Source organism: Hyperolius riggenbachi, chromosome 4 (genome assembly GCF_040937935.1).
Source record: "Hyperolius riggenbachi isolate aHypRig1 chromosome 4, aHypRig1.pri, whole genome shotgun sequence".
Lineage (NCBI taxonomy): Eukaryota > Metazoa > Chordata > Amphibia > Anura > Hyperoliidae > Hyperolius > Hyperolius riggenbachi.
In genome coordinates this window covers 484,771,503-484,778,733 of record NC_090649.1, presented here as the reverse complement: position 1 = coordinate 484,778,733, position 7,231 = coordinate 484,771,503, and the positions used below count along the sequence as shown (strand labels likewise).

Sequence of the window (7,231 nt, the reverse complement as noted above, 5' to 3'; positions counted from 1 at the left end):
TAAGGCATGTTAACTTTGATAAGGGGCTCGATTCACAAAAGGGTGCTAACTCAGTTAGCACGCCTAAAAGCTTTTATTGATCGCGCGCAAAGTTTAGCGCTTAAAGCCGTGTGCGAAACAACGCACCGGGTGCAATGTAAACGTTGCACCAGGTGCATCTAAAACACGTCGCAGTCGTTTAGGCGTGGTAAGGGGCTTTTAGGCGTGCTAAGTTAGCACCCTTTCGTGAATCAAGCCCAAGGTGTGCTATCTCTGATAAGGCGTGTTATTTCTGATAAGGTGTGTTATCTCTGATAAGGCGTGGTATCTCTGATAAGGCATGTTATCTCTGATAAGGTGTGCTATCTCTGATAAGGCGTGTTATCTCTGATAAGGCGTGTTATCTCTGATAAGGCGTGCTATCTCTGATAAGGCGTGTTATCTCTGATAAGGCGTGCTATCTCTGATAAGGTGTGCTATTTGTCACAGCATGGTTTAGTGAATCAACCCCAAAGTCTTTTTAAAATAGATTTTAAACATTTTGTAATTAAAAAAGTACAAAAAATAGGTGAAGAAGTACTTTCAAAATTATTTTGAGTATTTTCTTGCTTGCTGGTGGCTTAAAAGGCATATTTTTGACAAGTTTAAAAATATCACCCAGGAGAAAACTCAGGAGAAAAAGTTAATTGCATATGGCCCATTGTCTTCAATGCCTTCATCAAAAGTGAAATTTCAGTAGAAATGAGAAAACTTCCTCTGAAAGCAGAGGTAGCCAACTAGCCACGCCTACTCAGAGAGTTTAGTAGAAATCTGAACTTAAAGTGTCCCCGAAGCAATATGTGACATGATGAGAAAAACAAGTGTATGTACTGTACAAAACATAGCAATAACCAGGATGTTTTACTTGTTTTATTTTGCTGCCTGAAAGAGTTAATTTTCAGTCCTGGAAGTGACAGCTTCTGTCTTGTCGGTACCTTGTGGGGGAATTTGGTAAACATCACTGATAAGCAAATTACAGCCATAAAAGTTTTCCTGGCAGAATACAGCTTCTGAGGGTAGGGAGATAAAATGCATGAACTATGAAACTTCTTCTAACACTGGGACACTACTTAACCTCCTTAGCGGTAACCCCGTGTGTGACACGGGGTAAGCCGCCGGAGGGTGCCGCTCAGGCCCTGCTGGGCCGATTTAAATAATTTTTTTTTTCGCTGGACGCAGCTAGCACTTTGCTAGCTGTGCCAGCACCCCGATCGCCGCCGCCGCGCGCCCGATCGCTGCTATCCGGTGCGGCGCGCGCCCCCCCCCAGACCCCGTGCGCTGCCTGGCCAATCAGTGCCAGGCAGCGCCGAGGGGTGGATAGGGTCTCCCGAGTCCCAATGACGTCCCGACGTCGCTGACGTCATCCCGCCCCATCGCCATGGCGACGGGGGAAGCCCTCCAGGAAATCCCGTTCTTTGAACGGGATTTCCTGATCGGAGATCGCCGAAGGCGATCGAAGCGGGCGGGGGGATGCCGCTGAGCAGCGGCTATCATGTAGCGAGCCCTGGGCTCGCTACATGATTTAAAAAAAAAAATTTTTTTAAAAACTGCTGCGCTGCCCCCTGGCGGTATTTTTCATACCGCCAAGGGGGTTAATAGGCTGCCACTGATTAGAGACAGCAAAATATTCAACCTAAATGTTTAAATATAAAAGAAAAACATGGGGTACTTAAAAAATAAGTAATTTTTAGGAGGCGATGGATAAATATAATTGTTCATCTCATCCGTTTATTTTCCCTTAAGGTAACCATACACTGGTCGATTTGCCATCAGATTCGACCAACAGATAGATCCCTCTCTGATCAAGTCTGATCATCTGATCAGAGAGGGATCGTATGGCTGCTTTTACTGCAAACAGATTGTGAATCGATTTCAGCCTGAAACCAATCACAATCTGTGAAGCTGCCACTGACACCCCCCCCCCCCCATACATTACCTGCTCCGGCCGGCGCGAGTCCTCTGGTCCGCTGTCTTCTTCTCCACTCCGGACCGTTCCTGCAGCTACTGAACTTCCTGTCCAGGGGAAGTTTGAACAGTAGAGGGCGCTCTACTGTTTAAACTTCCTGCCGGGACAGAAAGTTCTGTGCAGCTGCAGGAACGGTCCAGAGCGGAGAAGACAGCAGAGACCAGGGGACTCGCGCCGGCCGGAACAGGTAATATATACCCGCTGTATTGCGTCAGTCGTCGGACATTCGAACGCCGCTATCGACGCACTCCCGACCCGCCGGCGATCAAGAAAAATCTTCCGCACGGACGGATCAACGGGAATCGAGGGGAACGATCGATTTCGGGCGGAAATCGATCGTTCTGTCAGCGGTGTGCGCGGCGATTTCACAGCCGATTCGATCACTGTGATCGGATCGGCTGTATATCGGCGGGAAAATCGTTAGGTGTATGGGCCCCTTTAGGGTTCGCTTTAAGTCAGGTTAAGCAGTGTTTCCTTATTTGTATGCTGCACTATCCTAGGATTAGGCACTTGGGACAAATGGAATGGTGCCTTGCACACCAGATTGTGAAACTTTCAGTGATGTCATAGGGTATAGTGGAAAACACAAAACAGCTGGACAAAAATCAAATAGCTGAGCAGAGAAAGACAGCTTTCTAAAGTACAGACAGCTGTGCAAGACAGCGTGAGAAATCCATGTCATCTGTAGATGGGGATTAGCAGAGTAAAAAGGGTAGGCAGCGGTTAGTGTATTGTATTTGAGTGGGTCTATACAGACTAACAATAATTAGTTATGAAAATGTATTTTTTTCCCCAACAAACAAACAGCACGCTCTTTAAAGGAAACCAGAGATGAACGCCTTGGCACAAAATAAACATATCCCCCCGATAGATTTTACAAAATAAATACTATACCTCGTATTTTCACCACTCTGGTGTGCCATTTTTTTGTGGTTTTTTTAACTCCACGCAAAACACAGTTCATCAGAAAAGCATATTATTTAGTGGGCTGTGTGCCAAAATAAATCACCATTTCTAAAAACCTCTTATGACAAATATAGATAAAAAAAATCTACCCTTACATTAGCAGCCCCTCTAATCTCATCACAGCTCTTTGCGATGCTGTGACTATACAGAACAGGAAAGCAGAGCCAGAAGGGGGCAGGCTTGGGCTTGAAAATAAATCAGAGAAGACAGACTCAGCTATAATGATTCCTGAGCAAAGCCATATCAGGGCTGATAACGAGCAGGCTGAGCAGTGAAAGATGAAAGCGAGAGCAGGGTAGGTGTTTTCTATAACGTTCCCACTGATATATATATATATATATATATATATATATATATATATATATATATATATATATTGAAATTGAAATTCATGAGGGTGCTTTGTCTCTGGTTCACTTTAATTTCTATAAGTTTGCATAATTAAAACTGCTTCACACAAACTAGAATTCATAGAGATACAGACTTAAAGAGGAGCTGTCAGCCATACGATCTCAGAAAAAAAACACATATATAAGTAGATAAATACTTGCTCTACTTACATAACAGATGTATTGCACTGTCCACATTTTGATATTAGTGATTTTTCTACAGTAAAATAAGAGAAAATCCTTCTTAGCATTTCCCATTTTGTCTGTGTCTATCTTGAAGACAATCCTGACATCATTTCCTCCCTTACTCTGTCTGTGTATCATTGCCCGCCCCCCTTCCAGTCTTCAGACTCTCCCACCCAGCTCTGCAGTAGAAAGCGCATTGAGAAATATTGGCCAATCAGCGAGGAACAGAGGTGTGGGAGGGGAAACAGGAGGGAAAGAGGCTTCAGCCAATCAGGCTGAGGGGGAAACTAGAGAAGCAAAAAATACAACCCAGCATGCCCTGCAACTTCCTTTGTGCAGCAGACGCACCAAATAAGAGCCAGGGAAACTGGGGAATGATGCCTTATGGAGAAGAAAAATTGTGATTTTTAACTTTTGGATTGTCTGGTTAGCATCCTTATTGTTTACCAGGTAAAAATAAAGAATTGTAATTATATATTATGACACAGCGCACATATGGAGTCCAGCATGAATTTCAGACCCTAGGTCTACAAGTCCACTATGTTACTAGACTCGCAGCTGTGATTCATGCAGTAGGTTGCCTTTACAGTGCGTACCACCACCACACCCTTAAGATGGGACACTCACCGCTAGATATTGACCCACTGTCAGATGGGGTCCACAACGCCTGCAGGGATATCAAGGCCTCCCTCTGCCTGTCATGATCACCACCGGTCCACTTCACAATAACCAATAGGCTCCATAGTGTAAAACCGTCTTAAAATTTATTAAAAATTATACCAAACCACTCACATGCTAGGACCGTTGTTATAAGGCTCAACCCGATTGTAGGCCCTCTGGCAGGCTCTCAGCGGCGCTATCTCACTGGACTCTGGCTCTAGCGTACCACGCCGACCTGCCTTCCACGTTCCACGTACACGCGTCCCAGGCCCGACCAGTTTTGTCACTTCCGGTGACTCATCAGGGGCAAGCAGTTGAATTTGTGAAGTGGACCGGTGGTGATCGTGACAGGCAGAGGGAGGCCTTGATATCCCTGCAGGCGCTGTGGACCCCATCTGACAGTGGGACAATATCTAGCGGTGAGTCAGTGTCCCATCTTAAGGGTGTGGTGGTGGTACGCACTGTAAAGGCAACCTACTGCATGAATCACTCACAGCTGCCAGTCAAGTAACATAGTGGACTTGTAGACTTAGGGTCTGAAATTCATGCAAGACTCCAGGGGCCTGATTCACAAAGCGGTGATAACTCAGTTATCACGCCTAAAAGACTTTAGGCGTGATAACCTTTGCACTGCTGAGTTAGCACCGTTTTGTGCTCTTTATCGCGCGCAAAGTCCCGCGCGCAATCGCGCAACTCCGCGTGCAGCGCCTATAGGGTTTAATGGGCGCATCGCGCGCACTGCACCGTGTGCCGCGCGATTGCATGCGCAATTTTGCACGCGGGAATTTCGCGCAAGTTTCATTTTATCATGCCTAAACTGAGTTTAGGAGTGATAAAGGGCTTTTCACAGGCGTGCAAACACTTTGCACTGCTTTGTGAATCAGGCCCCATATGTGCGCTGTATTATAATATATAATTACAGTTTTCTAATCTGAACAGCGCACCACCGATTGTTACACCTTTGTTGTTAGTGCAGTGTTTGTATATTTTATAAAAATAAAGAATTGATTTTTGATTTTATGTCTGACAGTTACTCTTTAAAAAGAAAAAAAACACAGTGGCACCCGGAGCCCAATCTGGTGTATTAACGTATGGTATAGGGTAAATTTAGAGGAATGGTGTAGAGTTATACTCACAAGGCAGGGTTGCTGAGGAAGCAACCATTCTTAAAGCGGAATTAAACCCAGCATTTCTTCTTTGCTGTAATAGATTATTTACAGCATATTATAGACAACCAGCAATTTTTTTTAAACTAGAACAGCATTCAAAGGGTTAAACACAGGCCTTAGAAGCTCCTCTTCAGGGAAAGCTGGACGAATCCGAACTAGAGATAATGTTATCTTGTGTTTAATTGTATCAAGTGGCTAATGTAAACAAACCCTTCTCTGACACTGCAAACTCTCCTGAAGACAGTGCGACAATCAGAAAGCATCAGAAAGCATTTCTGCTTGTGTTAGAAGATGAACAAAGCAGTTATGAATAAAATATAAAGTCAGCTTTCAAAGCAAAAAAAAAGTGTACTTTGGGAACGTATCATTTCTAAATGAATAATAATACTGTACTTATGCACAAAAGCAAATATGATAACCGTGTGGCATATAAAAAGTAGGAACACCTGTTTTTATTGAATATTATGTCAGGGTTTTATACCACTTTAAGAGCAGGTGTAGAAGTGCCATCCCCACTTGGCCTTTTTTGTAGTGGTTGCTGCTCCAGAAGAGTGGGCGGTCTCACTCTAGGCGAGGCTGTGAAGTGACTCCCTCTGATGGTGGTCACTAGTGCAGATTGAGGGTGGGTAAAGTAATATGTGTAGCGTGTGTTGTGAAAAAGAAAGGTAAGGTACTCTTACCTTAATTGAAGACTTCCGGGGGGGGGTCATAAAATGATTCACATTTATTTTGAACATAAGACAACGCGATTCACAATAAAAACCACTTCATCAGGTCAAATAAAAGTGCCATAAACAGCTCTAGTGCAATCAGCCCTGAGCCCCTCCTTTGCATAATTACAACTGCTTCACACAAACTAGAATTGAAAAAGAAACTGGCACATCCGAAAAAAGAGATAATCACCCTCTGTTCCTAGGTGGGACCACAAATTATTGGGGGGGGGGGGCAGCAAAACCTTGGCGACCTCCACAGCCAAGTGAGTACAGCCCCCAGGGGTCATATAGCTGTATGTACCACAATACCATGATTCCCTCTATATAGCAAATGTTTTGGAGGGAAGGAGGGATGGAAGCTCCCCCCCCCCCCCCCCCTCGTCACCCAATGACCTACTGTAGCTGGTTTGAGGCCTCTGATATTACGGTGTAAGAATGGGAGCAATTTAAATATTCACCTTGAAAATCAATAGGTGATTAAGGTTTTCATTGAAGCACAAAAATAGACAGATATTAAACTGATAAGAACAGGTACTATACTTGATCTTAGCTGAGAGGTCAAGAAGCCTGTAAATAGTTCATTCCAGCTCAGGTCTCGTCTGCTTTGTCACAGTTCATCTTACATCCAGGGCCATATTTCTGAGCAGGCCACCTTGGCCTGGGCCCGGGGTGGCTGCTGCCCAAAGGCGTGGCTGGACATGGAAATGGGATTGCTGGATTGCTGCAAATGGAATTGGTGGCTGCAAATTGGAAAGGGAGACTGCAAATGGAGAGCAGCATAAGGAAGAGGGTAACATTTTTTTTTTTTTAACTTTTTGCCACTGAACCTTTTGTCTTTTGCACAGAAATAGTTTTGAACACTCGTCTTCAAACAAGCTGTTGTTTCAAAACATAACTTTGTTGATTATCTCTTGTAAACATTAACAAACAAAAAAAAAAGTTGCACAATATGCCTTAATGACGCTCTGTCAAAACATTTGCCGCATCCTAATTAGCAGGCTCCTAATTAATTGTTTATTGTCTTAATTAAGAACATGGTTAAACTAAAAATACTTCCATGTGTTTATAATGATTAACATATTTTGTTTGCCTGTCAAGTAAGAATCACGACATTGTGTAATATTAAAGAAAAAAACCTTCAGTCTCTGCATTTGTACTTTGCGA

At 43.9% G+C, this 7,231-nt stretch overlaps 1 pseudogene; it reads right to left on the bottom strand.

Moving 5' to 3' along the window:
- Positions 1 to 6,515: 6,515 nt before the first annotated feature.
- On the bottom strand, positions 6,516 to 6,637 carry LOC137505833 (U2 spliceosomal RNA; annotated as a pseudogene).
- Positions 6,638 to 7,231: the final 594 nt, after the last annotated feature.